Source organism: Lepidochelys kempii, chromosome 6, assembly GCF_965140285.1.
Source record: "Lepidochelys kempii isolate rLepKem1 chromosome 6, rLepKem1.hap1, whole genome shotgun sequence".
NCBI classification, from domain to species: domain Eukaryota; kingdom Metazoa; phylum Chordata; order Testudines; family Cheloniidae; genus Lepidochelys; species Lepidochelys kempii.
Window position 1 is genome coordinate 63700664 of NC_136385.1, and position 13646 is coordinate 63714309.

The 13646-nt window shown below is 48.2% G+C and overlaps 1 protein-coding gene across 21 annotated transcripts in view; it reads left to right on the forward strand.

Annotated features, from left to right (window-relative positions):
• GPHN (gephyrin) overlaps positions 1-13646 on the forward strand; it is a 590148-nt gene that overhangs the window by 475403 nt on the left and 101099 nt on the right. The gene's annotated exons all lie outside the window — the stretch shown is intronic.

The following is a 13646-nucleotide window of genomic DNA, read 5'->3' on the forward strand; positions in this document are numbered from 1 at the left end:
TATTACACTCTGCATAGGAAGTTGGTTTAGTGGTCAAAACAGAAGATGGGTAGTCAGGTCTCCTGAGTTCTGTTGCCAGCTCTCCACCTGATTAGCTGAGTGGCCTTAGGCAAATCACTTGACTTCTCTTACTCAAAGTATTCATTTCTGGAATGAATACAGCATTATTTTATCATGTAGGATGTTGTGGGATGTAAATAGCTGTCTTTAAAAGCACTTTGAGATACTCAAAGTGGAAGATGATTTGTGAGGGCTGAAGCTTATTATTTTTTTATTTGTTATCATCATCTAAGTTTTATAAAAAAAAGAAATCTACTATTCCATACCTGAGCATTAAAAAACAAAATCTTTATAAGTTGGTCTTGTCCATGGACATAACAGGAATTTAAGATTTCTGCTTTTAAATATCTGACATATCTGAAAGAAAAAGAAAAATCAGTGCTAAGAAGAAATACGGGTTAAAAAATGATAGCTCTGTATGTTTCCTTCCTCTTTTATGCCTTAGCATTATGAAAGGTTACTGTAGACCCAGAAGAGGTAATATTTTGTTTTGGTTTGTGTCTTTATGGGGGGGTTTGCAAAATTAGGGACTGCTGTTTCATCTGTGATGTTTAAAAATTTGCAAGATGGGTGGATTTCCTCCCTCCCGCTTTAAAAAAAAAAGAATATTTGTAATTTAGAGACATTTCCCCTCTAGATTTTTAACAGATCATTTTGGACATTTGACATAAAAAAGCAAATTGACAGCTATCTGACACCATGGTTTGAATTCCATAGAATTATGTATATCTTCATTTCCAGAGAATTCTCACAGTTATGTGGGTGCCATTCAAAAATTTGGACACTGAGTATACATTAAGTGTGGCACTCCAGGGGTTCTAGGAAGTGAAATTGTGGCATCTAAAGTATTTATCAATAACTTTTATAAAACAGAAAACCTCAGAAACCCTGAAAACATGTTTACTAGAATGACTAGAAAATACATGGTGTGCTTGTATTGTCTCTCTCTGTTAAGTAGTTATCCTTGTTTAGAGGCACATTTTAATCTTACCCTTATTTTATAGTTTAAAAGAAAAAAGGAACAGAAAATCACAACTCAAAACACAGTCATCCAATGAAGGTTTGATGGGACCCCCCGCTTCTTTTCAGGATTTGCCTTCAAATAGTCCATGGTTCCCATGATCTCACAGGAGCTGTTCATCCCTTCTAACAGGAGCTCCTCCGAGCAGTCTCCAAGCTGCAGACAGGCTTCTCTCACATTGGGAGCCTGGGCAGGGCTGAAATGGAGTAGATCTCCTTTTAACTTCCCCTCTCCATGCCTAACATTGCTGCGGGTGAAATGCAGGCAGTGCTAACTAGGTCCACAGTCTCTCATTAACCCTGTCAGTGGGACCTATCTGCCCCATCACTATGAGGAAAAATGTTTTACTCCTGTTAACCCTGCAATTAATACAGCTATAGAAGAGCAAGCTGGATTCTATTTTGCTTTGCACACCATCAGAAAACTGTCAGCTAAATTCAGCTTGCAGAATCACTAATCTTTATTCCCAGTGATGGTTTCAGAGGTGGAAAGAGCCCAGCTGGATTCTCAGATCCCAGGAGCAGTTTGTGGTGCAGATAGTTAGAAAAATCATCTTTTTGACTTTCACGTTAAACATATTTGATCTAAAATCACTACGAGAGAGTATATTAGAATATATATACAGTTGTATTTCAGAATATAAGCACACTTTAAAAAATCATATATTTTATTTTTGTGGAACATGTAACATGAAAGTGAAGCACACTGTACATTGCATTAAAACCATGCACTATTTGCCAGATATCTGGTGTTCTCGGTGTGTTGGAATCCAGCAGATACAGGAATTGGATCCAATCAGTGGACAACATGTTACCTTTTCCTCTTGGGACCGATCACATGACTTCAGCTTGCATTTAATTGTAAAGATCAGCAAGTAGATGAGCATGAGGGGAAGGGTGAGGAAACCTAACCCTAACCTAAGGTGAATATAGCTGAACTGCTCAGTAATAGCAACCACAATGTAATTAAATTTAACATTCATTTGGAGGATGAGAAATACCAAAGAAGCTCACCACCGTAGCATTTAACTTCAAAAGGGAGAATGACACAAAAATGAGGAAGCTACTTAAACAGAAATTAAAAGGAACAGTCACAGAACTGAAATGCCTACAAGCTGCATGGAAACTTCTTAAAACCACTATAATAGAGGCTCAAATTAAATGTATACTCCTGTAGGGAGCCAGGGTGGCTTCCCTCCGAACCACAGGGTAAAGAGCAACCCTCTCAGCCTGAGTGGGCGGGCCCAGACCAAGCTTACCCCGGAAGGGGAGGGGTAGAACAGGAAGTACAAAGGGCAGGGCCCTTTGCCAAGTGAGGGCAGCATCAGGGAGGGAAACAGACAAAGGCTGCTAGCTGTTCCCTCCAGACCCTGCTGCCGACCCAGGGGAGGCCCTGGGCCAGGAGAAACCTGACCTGGAGGAAGGACTGAGGCGACCAGGACTGCCAGCTGCCGAGTACCCGGAGGGGCCAGGCTGTAACCCGGGCCAGCGTGAGCCTGACACAGAGCGGGAGCTGGAGCTGGAGCTGCCAGCAGCTGAATACCCGGATGAGCTGGAGGGACCGGAGAGGCCCACTTGAGAGACCAGGTTGGAAGTAGCCCAGGGGCAGAACTGCACAGTGTGGTGGGCATATTTGATCAGCATGGCGCGGACGGTTCCCCGGTGACCCAGCGGCGGTAGCCTGAGTGGGCGGGGCCAGACCAAGCAGTACCCTCTCGCCCTGCCACTGTCAGGGCCCTGGGCTGGAACGCAGTGGAATTGGGTGGGCCTGCGTTCCCTTACCCCGGCCAACCTGCTTTGGGTAGCAGAATCCCAAATGCCACTGACTCGTGCCAGCGCTCCCCTGCCTGAGGGGCGCACCGCAGACTCGTGCCGGCGCTCCCCTGCCTGAGGGGCGCGCTACAGACTCTGGCCAGTGCTCCCCTGCCTCAGGGGCACGCTGCAGACTTGTGCTGGCACTCCCCTGCCTGAGGTGTGCGCCGCAGACTCTGGCCAGCACACCTCCGCTAATTCCCCAGTGACCGAAAGGGGTGACTAAGGCCTGCCAGTGGGACAGTAGCTCTCCATTGCCCCCTAGAGGCTCAGTGGACTGATTGAAACCTGTCACGAGTGTTGGAGAATGCGGGCACCAGTCCCTATCCCTGCAGGAAGGGATTAGAGCGAGGAGGCCTCTGAAGCTCCCCTAATTGAAAGATGGAGATGGAAAGGCTTATCCAGTTCCTGGCTGAGAGCCAGCAACAGCAGCAGCACCAACTCGTACAGCAGCTGTGTGCCCACCAGCAGCAGGTGCTTCAAACCTTGGGGGCTCCGCACCACGAACAACAAACCCAATGCTTCCAGTAGCTTGCAACCCTGTGGCTGGGCCACGGCGGGGCTCAACCAGAGAGGGCAGCCACCCCAACCCCTCCTGCCCCACCGATCCGTCTGGCCAAGATGGGGCCTGAGGATGATCCAGAGGCCTATTTGGTGACCTTCGAGCGGGTTGCCTCAGTGGCCGGTTGGGCATCTGACCAATGGGTGACCCTCCTCGCCCCATATCTGACGGGGCCTGCCCAGAAAGCTTACCGTGGACTCCCAGATGATGAGGCCCGCATTTACGCTCAAGTGAAAACAGCTATCTTGGATGCCTTCGACATGACCCCGGAGACATTTCGGCGACGGTTTCGGGAAAAGGTCTATCCACTAGGCGCCAGACCCTGGGCTGTGGCCCAGGAACTAAAGGACGCAGGTGGCTGATGGCTACAACCCGAGCATCGAACAGCGGCTGAGGTGACTGAACAGGTCGTCCTCGAACAATTCGTGCACATCCTCCCGACCCAGGGGAGGGTATGGGTGTTGCGGTGCGGCCACAAAGTCTGAGCGCGGCCGTCATGCTTATGGAGGACTTTCTAGAGGCAGAGGCCCCAATAGGACTGGCAGCCCGCCCCCCAAACTCTGGACCCAGTGCACAGAAACTTGAAAGGAGGTCCACCTCCCAAGCCGACACACCACACCGTATCCGACAACCAGATGGCGGCAGGACCGATATTCCCCGACGCCCCGAGTCCCCACCGCGCTCCACCTCTAGATACTTAACCCGAGCACCAGGCCCCAGCCAACCCTGCAGCCCCACCGGTGCACCCATGCGGCTGGGGCGTCCAGAGGTAGGACCTTGCTTTCGGTGTGGCAAGTACGGGCATCTGCAACAGGGCTGTCCTGCAATGGACTGCAACTTTGGCCTGGTGTGCATCAGGGAGCAACGGGCCCGTCCGCCCTCCTTGGCCAAACTGACAGCCCCCATGGAAGTCGCCGGGACCCACGTTGTTGGTCTAGTTGATTCGGGCTGTGGGCAGACCCTTGTCCGCCAGGCGCTCTTCCTGGACACCGAGCAGCCCATTGGGGAAGTACGGATTCAGTGCATACACGGAGACGTGAAATCGTACCCCACAGTTCAGGTCCCCACCATGGTGAACGGAGCAACTCAGTTAATGAGTGTGGCAGTGGCATCATCTCTCGCCTATCCAGTTATTCTGGGCCGCGACTGGCCAGACTTCGTCGAGGTGTTTCGATCCCTACCGACCGAGGAGGCGTTCGAGGGAGCTCCACCTGAGATGAAGACAGGCCCCGACTCGAGGTCAGATCCCGGAGTTGCCCCAGTTCCCACACCCGGGCAGGACGGCCTGGAAACAGCTGGCCCCCCTCCTGACCTGGTGGACTTTAGCCGAGATCAAAGGGAGGACCCTATGCTCCGGTTTGCCTATGTGTAGCTGGCCCGGGTGGATGGTGAGGTCGTGGAGGCCTAGGTTTGAACTCAGTCATGAGCAGCTCTACTGCGTTGATTGAGACCCCCAGACCCAAGAGGTCCGGACCCAACTCGTGGTTCCCCGCATTCATCGTCGGGCTCTCCTGAAGCTTGCACATGACATCCCGGCTGCAGGCCATTTAGGCCAGGAAAAAACAGTGGTTTGGGTCCTGGCCAGGTTCTTCTGGCCCAGCGTCCACCATGAGGTGAAGGATTACTGTGTGTCGTGCCCGGACTGCCAACATGCAGCCCCGGCAGGGGTACGGAAGGCCCCCCTGGTCCCTTTACCAGTCGTAGGTGTACCATTTGAGTGAGTAGTGATGGACCTGGTGGGGTCATTTCCAAAGAGTAAGGTGGGCCATCAATACATCCTTGTCCTGTTGGACTACGCCACCCGCTTCCCCAAGGCCGTCCCCTTAAGAAGTATCACCGCCCACACTATTGCTGCGGAGCTCGTGAAGATTTTCACAAGGGTGGGCCTCCCACGGGAGATACTCACTGATCAAGGGACCAACTTCATTTCTAAGCTGTTCCGTCAGGTATGTGCCCTATTAGGGATTAAGAAACTGCAGACCTCGGTCTACCATCCCCAGACTGACAGATTGGTCGAACGTTTTAACCAGACCCTGAAGGGAATGTTGCGGCGTTTCCCCACCCAGGACCTCTGCCAGTGGGACCAACTGCTCCCTCCTTTACTAATGGCAATTCGAGAAGTCCCACAGGCGTCCACGAAGTTCTCCCCGTTTGAGCTCCTCTATGGGTGGCGACCCCGCGGGGTGTTGGACCTCTTGAGGGAGACTTGGGAACACAACCCGTCTGCAACGCAGGGTCTCTTACAATATGTCTTACAGCTGCAGGGGCGGCTGGTGCGGGCGGGCAAGCTCGCGAAGGAGAACTTAAATACAGCCCAAAGAGCCCAGGAGCAGCACTACAATCGGGGAACCCAGGCTCGATCATTTGGGCCAGGGAACCAAGTACTTCTCCTGCTCCCCTCAGCGGAATCAAAGCTTTTTGCCCGCTGGCAGGGTCCATATGAGGTCCTCCACCGGGTAGGGCCTGTCACCTACGAAATCCAGCAACCTGGTCGCGGTAAGGAAAAACAGATTTACCATGTAAACCTCTTAAAACCCTGGCAGGAACGGGAAGGACTACTAGTTGCCCTGTACCCCCCCGAACCGGACCTGGGGCCCCAACCGCCAGAGGAGTCAGATAATGGTGAACCCCAGCTAGCAGAGACACTCACAGTCGAGCAGCAAGAACAGGCCTTCTGCTTAGTAAGGGCATTCCCCAAGACATTCACCACGAAACCCGGGCGGACTATGCTCGCCTACCATGTGATCCAGACTGAACCCGGGGTGGTGGTCCGAGAGACAATCCGGCCATTGCCTAGGTGAATGCAGGAGGCCGTAGAGGTGGAAGTCCAGGCCATGTTGTATCTGGGTGTTACTGAGCACTCCCAGAGCGAGGGGCGGAGCCCCATCGTCCTCGTACCAAAGCTGGATGGGAGCCAGAGGTTTTGCATTGACTTCCGGAGGGTAAACGCCATTTCAAAATTTGACGCCTATCCAATGCCCCGCATCGATGAGCTCCTCGACCGGCTCGGGGAGGCCTGTTATATCACCACTTTTGATCTCACAAAGGGGTACTGGCAGATCCCCTTGGATCCCAGGTCCAAGAAGACAGCATTTGCCACCCCTTCAGGGTTGTACCATTTCACCCGGATACCTTTTGGCCTCCATGGGGCCCCGGCAACCTTCCAGCGTTTGATGGATCGGATTTTGCAACCACACACAAAATATGCTGCGGCCTACTTGGACGATGTGGTCATCTATGGCAATAACTGGGAGGAACATCTTAACCAAGTAGCAGCTGTCTTCCGGGACCTCCACACAGCCGGGCTTACGGCCAATCCAAAAAAATGCCAAATCGGGCAGGAGGAAATCACTTACCTGGGGTACACCTTGGGCCGGGGACAGGTACGCCCCCTCATCGGGAAAGTCCAAGCCCTCCAGGAATGTCCAGCGCCGACCACGAAGAGGCAGGTGCGTCAATTCTTGGGCTTAGCTGGTTATTACCGGCGGTTTGTACCCCACTTCGCAAGCATTACTGCCCCGCTGATGGAGCTCTTGACCGAGGACAGCCCCCGCCGGGCGCATTGATCCAATGAATGCGAGGCGGCCTTTCGAACTATCGAAAAACGGCTGTGTAGCAATCCAGTACTCTTCAGCCCTGACTTCCATCGTGACTTCATCGTTCAGACTGATGCCTCAGGAGTAGGGCTTGGGGCAGTCCTCTCACAGGAGGTGGACAGGGAGGAACACCCTATTGTTTACCTCAGTCGGAAGCTGTTCCCCAGAGAATGGAACTACTCCATCATGGAGAAAGAGGCCTTAGCAGTTAAGTGGGCAGTCGATGCCCTGCGCTAATAGGTCCGCGGAGCCCCCTTTACACTGGTTACAGACCATGCACCCCTGAAGTGGCTTAATAAGGAGGACAGTAATGCCAGACTGATGCGGTGGTATCTAGCTCTGCAGCCCTATGCCTTCACGATTCACCATCGGGCAGGAAGGGACAACGCCAGTGCAGACTTTCTATCCCGCCTCAGAGAGGGTGAGGACGCCAGCTCCGATGGTCGGGAGCTGGATTTGAGGGGTGGGGTATGTGGGGAGCCAGGGTGACTTCCCTCTGAACAATAGGGTAAAGAGCCATCCTCTCAGCCTGAGTGGGCGGGCCCAGACCAAGCATACTCCAATCCCCAGAAGGGGAGGGGTGGAACAGGAAGTGCAAAGGGCAGGGCCCTTTGCCCAGTGAGGGCAGCACCAGAGAGGGAGACAGACAAAGGCTGCTGGCTGTTCCCTCCAGACCCTGCTGCCAACCCAGGGGAGGCCCTGGGCCAGGAGAAACCTGACTTGGAGGAAGGACTGAGGCGAGCAGGACTGCCAACTGCCGAGTACCCGGAGGAACTGGAGGGGCCAGGCTGTAACCCAAGCCTGACACAGGGGGAGCTGGAGCTGCCAACAGCTGAATACCCGGACGAGCTGGAGGGACTGGAGAGGCCCGCTTGAGAGACCGGGAAGGAAGTAGCCCAGGGGCAGAACTGCACAGTGTGGTGGGCGTATGTGATCAGCGTGGCGCGGATGGTTCCCCGCTGACCCAGCGGCGGGACCCTCTCGTCCCGCCACTGTCAGGGCCCTGGGCTGGAACGCAGTGGAGTTGGGTGGGCCTGCATTCCTCTACCCCAGCCAACCCGCTTTGGGTAGCAAAATCCCGAACACCACTGACTCGTGCCAGCACTCCCCTGCCTCAGGGGCACGCTACGGACTCTGGCCGCCACACTTTCTCCGCTAATTCCCCAGTGACCGAAAGGGGTGACTAAGGCCTGCCAGTGGGACAGTAGCTCTCCATCACCCCCTAGAGGCTCGGTGGACCGATTGAAACCTGTTACAACTCCAAATAAAAAAACATTAAGAGGGCCAAAAAATATGCCACAATAGGTGAACAGGGTAAGAGAGGCGATTAAAGGCAAAAAGGCATCTTTTAAAAATTGGAAGTCAAATCTTACTGAGGAAAATGGACAGGAACATGAACTCTGGCAAGTCAAGAATAATAATAGATTTAAGCAGGTCAAAAAAGAATTTTAAGAGCAACTCGCAAAAGATATACAAAATAGCAACATTTTTTTAAGTACATCTGAAGCAGGAAGCCAGCCAAACTATCAGTGGGGCCACTGAGGGTTGTGGTGGTAAAGGAGCACTCAAGGAAGACAAGGCCGTTGCAGAGAAGCTAAATGAATTCTTTGCATCAGTCTTCACTGCAGAGGATGTGAGGGAGAATCCCACGCCCAAGCCAGTCTTTTTAGGTGACACATCTGAGGAACTGTCCCAGATTGAGGTATTAACATAGGAGGTTTTTGAACAAATCAGTACATTAAATAGTAATAAGTCACCAGAATAAGATGTTCTGAAGGAACTCAAATAAGAAATTGCAGAATTATTAATTCTGGTATGTAAACTGTCACTTAAATTATCCTCTATACCAGATGACTTGAGGATAGCTAATGTAATGCCAATTTTTTTAAAAGGTTGCAGAGATGATCCTGGCAGTTACAGGCCAATAAGCCTAACTTCAGTACTAGGTAATTTGGTTGAATCTATAGTGAAAAATGGATTTATCAGACACATAAATGAACACAATTTTTTGGGGAGAGAGCCAACACTGCTTTAATAAAGGGAAATCATGCCTCACCAACCTGTTAAAATTCTTTGGGGGGGGGGGTTGTCAAAAAACATGTGGACAAGGGTGATCCAGTGGATATAGCGTACTTGGATTTTCAGAAGGCCTTTGACAAGGTCCCTTATCAAAGGCTCTTAAGCAAAGTAAGCTGTCATGGAATAAGAGAGAAGATCCTCTCTATCAGTAACTGGTTAAAAGACAGGAAACAAAGGGGATGAATAAATGTTCAGTTTTCAGAATGGAGAGTGGTGGATAGCTGGGTCCCCCAAGGATCTGTACTGAGACCAGTGCTGTTCAGCAAATTCATAAATGATCTGGAAAAAAGGGGTAAACAGTGAGGTGGAAAAGATTGCAGACAATATAAAATTACTCAGGATAGTTAATTCCAAAGAAGACAGCAAAGAGTTATAAAGGGATCTCACAAAACTGGCTGACTAGGCAAGAAAATGGCAGATGAAATTCAATGTAGGTAAATACAAAGTGATGTACATTGGAAAACATAATCCCAGCACTACATACAAAATGATGGGGTCTAAATTAGCTGTTACCATTCAAGAAAAAGATCTTAGTCATTGTAGATAGTTCTCTGAAAACATCTGCTCAATGTGTATCAGCAGTCAAAAAGCTAACAATATTAGGTACAATTAAGAAGAGGATAGATAGTAAGACAGAAAATATCATCATGTCACTGTATCAATCCCTGGTATGCCCACACCTTAAAAACTGCCTGCAGTTCTGGTCGCTCCATGTCAAAAAAGATACATTAGAACTGGAAAAGGTACAGAGAAGGGCAACAAAAATGATTAGGGGTGTGGAACAGCTTCCATGTGAGGAGGAATTAAAAAGAGTGGGACTGTTCAGCTTGGAAAAGAGATGAATAAGGGGGGGATATGATCGAAGTCTATAAAATCATGACTGGTGTGGAGAAAGTGAATAAGGAAGTGTTATTTACTCTTTCACATAATGCAAAAACTAGGGATTACCCAATGAAATTAATAGGCAGCAGGTTTAAAACAAACAAAAGGAAGTACTCTTCACACAATGCAAAGTCAATCTATGGAACTCATTACTAAGGGATGTTGTTAAGGCCAAAGGTGTAACTGTGTTCAAAAAAGAATTAGGTATGTTCATGGAGGATCGGTCTATCAAAGGCTAATAGCCAAGATTGTCAGGGATGCAACCCCATGCCCTGGGTGTCCCTAAGCCTCTGACTGCCAGAAGCTGGGACTGGACAACAGAGGATGGATCACTCAGTAGCTGCCCTGTTCTGTTCATTCCCTCTGAAGCATCTGGCACCGGCCCCTGTCAGGCTACATGCATCATTGGTCTGATCCAGTATGGGCATTCTTATATTCTTCTGACCTGTACCCACATGACTGGGATAGAGATTTCACTATGATACGGTACATAATGTCATCATGCTACATCTTGTTTGAAATGTTTAATCATATGACATTTCAGTTCTGTTATCATATGTGCAATATGTAAATAGAAACATTGAAATCATGACCCCTTAAAAAACACACACACAATGAAAAGCCAGTGTGTCCCCAGCGGTAGGTATACTAGGAGACATGAAGTCCAAAGACATATATGCAACTAGATCTGGAAACTCTTTACACAAGATTGCAAAGTCATTCTGCTTATAAAATTTATTTTGTATGGGTGAGCTATCAAATGCTGGATTTTCTAGGAAAAACAGCTTAAGCACAAGCTACTTCTAGATATTCCAAAAAGTTTATGAGTAACGCTGGAGCAGCAAGTTGAAAAGTCAAAAGTATACTGAAAGTTCCTGATAGTCACAGCCTGACATCATCAACAGGAGACCTGTATTCATTTAAAATAATTTTAAAAAAATTAAAGTAGCTGTGAAAATATTTTACTGCTCCTGGTTGTTGTTTTTAATCCTGGGCATATTGGTGTGAACCACAGTAAAAAGGTTGAGTAGTTCCAGGCAATGTCCTCATAAAGATTTATATGCATGTCTTAGAGCAACTTTTGACTAACCAGTTGATGTTCTCTTTTAATGGATTTCTATTTCGTGATGCAGTAGCAGCTGGTGTTCCAGCAGCCTAATGGTAGTGGAATAGAGGGAAATTGCTGCGTTGCATTTCCCTTTTGATGTCACTGCCAGGACAGTTCTTTCTTAGTGTTCCCATTCACATTTCTCAGTTTTCCTTTGCAAAAGAGTGCAGTCTTATACAGTCCACTTAAACCTGTTAGCATGTGCAGTATGGCGTCCCCCAGGGCTGCAGGAGCTCTGTCATCCTTTTAACCAATGTTTCTTTTAATGGCAATTACACACTAAAGGATTTTCTGAATCTGAAGTAGTCTTTCTCTCTTTAAACTCCTTCCCTTTCAGAGTTGTCAGCCTCTTGGGGGTGGTAAATAATAGATATCCCTTTGAAAAGAAGACAAAAGGTAAACTGGAAAATGTAGATATTACTTGTGGAAACTTAATTCCTATGCTATTCTGAGCCAAGCACATAAGGAGTCAGAAGGAATTGCGGGCTTTTGCCTGTTTATAAAAAATGACATTGACTTTGGTTTAGTAATAAGATTTGATTGCTTCTGTGTAGCTTTTGAGAGGCTGCTATGCCACTAGGTAATCATCAGCGATAGAAATTAGTTCATAAATAATGACCTACATAACTCATGTGAGTGAGGATGTGTTGACATTGAAGGAAGTTTTGTGCACTCAGTCATTACTGTACTGACTCAGCATCATCCTCCTTAGAGCAACAGCAGTTTTTGGCAGTTGCTTATAAAGTATTTTTACAGCAGACCACAATGGAAATATCCTCTCTTGTTTAAAATAACCTTTTTAAAAGAACTGAAGATACATAAAGCAACAAATAGGGAGCTTGGTAGCCAGAGAGACACCAGAGATAAAATAAGGCATTTTTAAAAATACCTAATCTGTGTTACTGATAACACATTATTGCAAGGGAAATTGTTTTAAAAATCAAATTTACTTTTCAGTATTTATGCTACAGCTTTTGGTTTTTAAACCTATTTTAGGAAGTATGGAATGAAGAGAAGGCAGGTGGGAGCAAGTTAATAGGAGGAAGGGAGGGGATGGGAGACACTGAGGAGGGAAAGTGAGATGGGAGAGGAAGGAGGGAGGAAAGGATGGAGAGGAGCATAGAGGACAAGGAGATTGAAGCTGACAACAGAGTGACTGAGGCAACAGGGAGATGGAGCAAATGGCCACCCGGCAAAAAGTAAGACAGTTCTGAGTGGAAAAAAACAGTCTGGTAAGATCACTCATCACCGGCAAGTAGGAGTTTGGGAGGACATGGGAGGGGGAAGGCATGAGAGCTCCAGGTGGGCCTCTCTCCCTGCCACTGTGCTGCCAACAGTACTCCCAGGCAAGTCCTCAGAGTGTGCCTTCTTTTTTTTCCTCCTATTTTTCCCTTCTGCCTGAAGAGGAAGGTTGCACTTGAGCTCTGGTGCCCCTGTAGCAGAGGATGCCTCCAGTTTTCTCCACATTTAGGTCCAAGCCTGGAGGCAGCAGAGGAGCCCAAACGGGGCCATACACCACTGCCCCACTCCTGCAGCCACTGCTGCCTCTAATTCCTACTGTGAAGAGGAGTCTCTCTCTTTAGTGACTATGGATTCATTCGTAAGTTCTTTGGGGGACCCGTCACACTTTGTATTACAGTAATTAAACCTGGAAGTTACAAATGCGTGGATCACTGTGGCCTGGTCTGTGTCTGACAAGATGAGAAGTAACCATCTGGCAAGCCAAAGGTGGAAGAAAGTGTTTTTGCTGCTGTTATTACTTGCTGTCTAGAATTAAAAAGAGTCCAGGAGGACTTCTTGGTTGCATACCATTTTAATGATGGTAGGACAGACACCTTCTTTTGAGGATGAGGGAACAGTATTGACTGGTGCTTCAGGGTATCTCCCTCTACCCATTAGCATCACCTGTGTCATCTCTGGATTTAATTTAGCCAGCTGTTCCTCATTCAGCCACTGATCTCATTTAAGCATTAGGATCACTTGGAAAGAGGTGTGATTTGAATTTAAGATTAAGTAGATGTATACTTCAGTATCATCTGCATATTGGCATTTAAAGCTGTAGTTTATGACAGTCTCTCCAAGGATTTTAACATATAGAATGAGAGAGGAGGAAAGAAAAGAAACATGTAGAACTCCTCCACAGATGAGGGCCCTGACTCCCGAAGAGCAGTTACCCATCACAACATTCTGGGGGAAGTCTGTTCAGGAGAAACAGAACCATCTGAGGGGGTTGCCACTGCCCCTACCTTGCTCCCAGAGGTGAATCAGCCTCACATCATGATCCATGGTGTCAAATATAGCACCATCTTTTGAAGATATGTAATAGCGATGTACTGTTCTCTTGTCATCATTACATCTCCCAAAGCATTTTTCATAAGAGCAGGGATATTAACCATTGTAATCATTTTCAGTTTTGAAAAATATATTTTGTTTCCCTAAATTTGCTCTGCAATTTTAGTTAATTTCAGAGCTTATGCTTTAAGGCTTCCGCTGGACATCTAAAGGGATTTTTGTTTGTCCCTCAGTG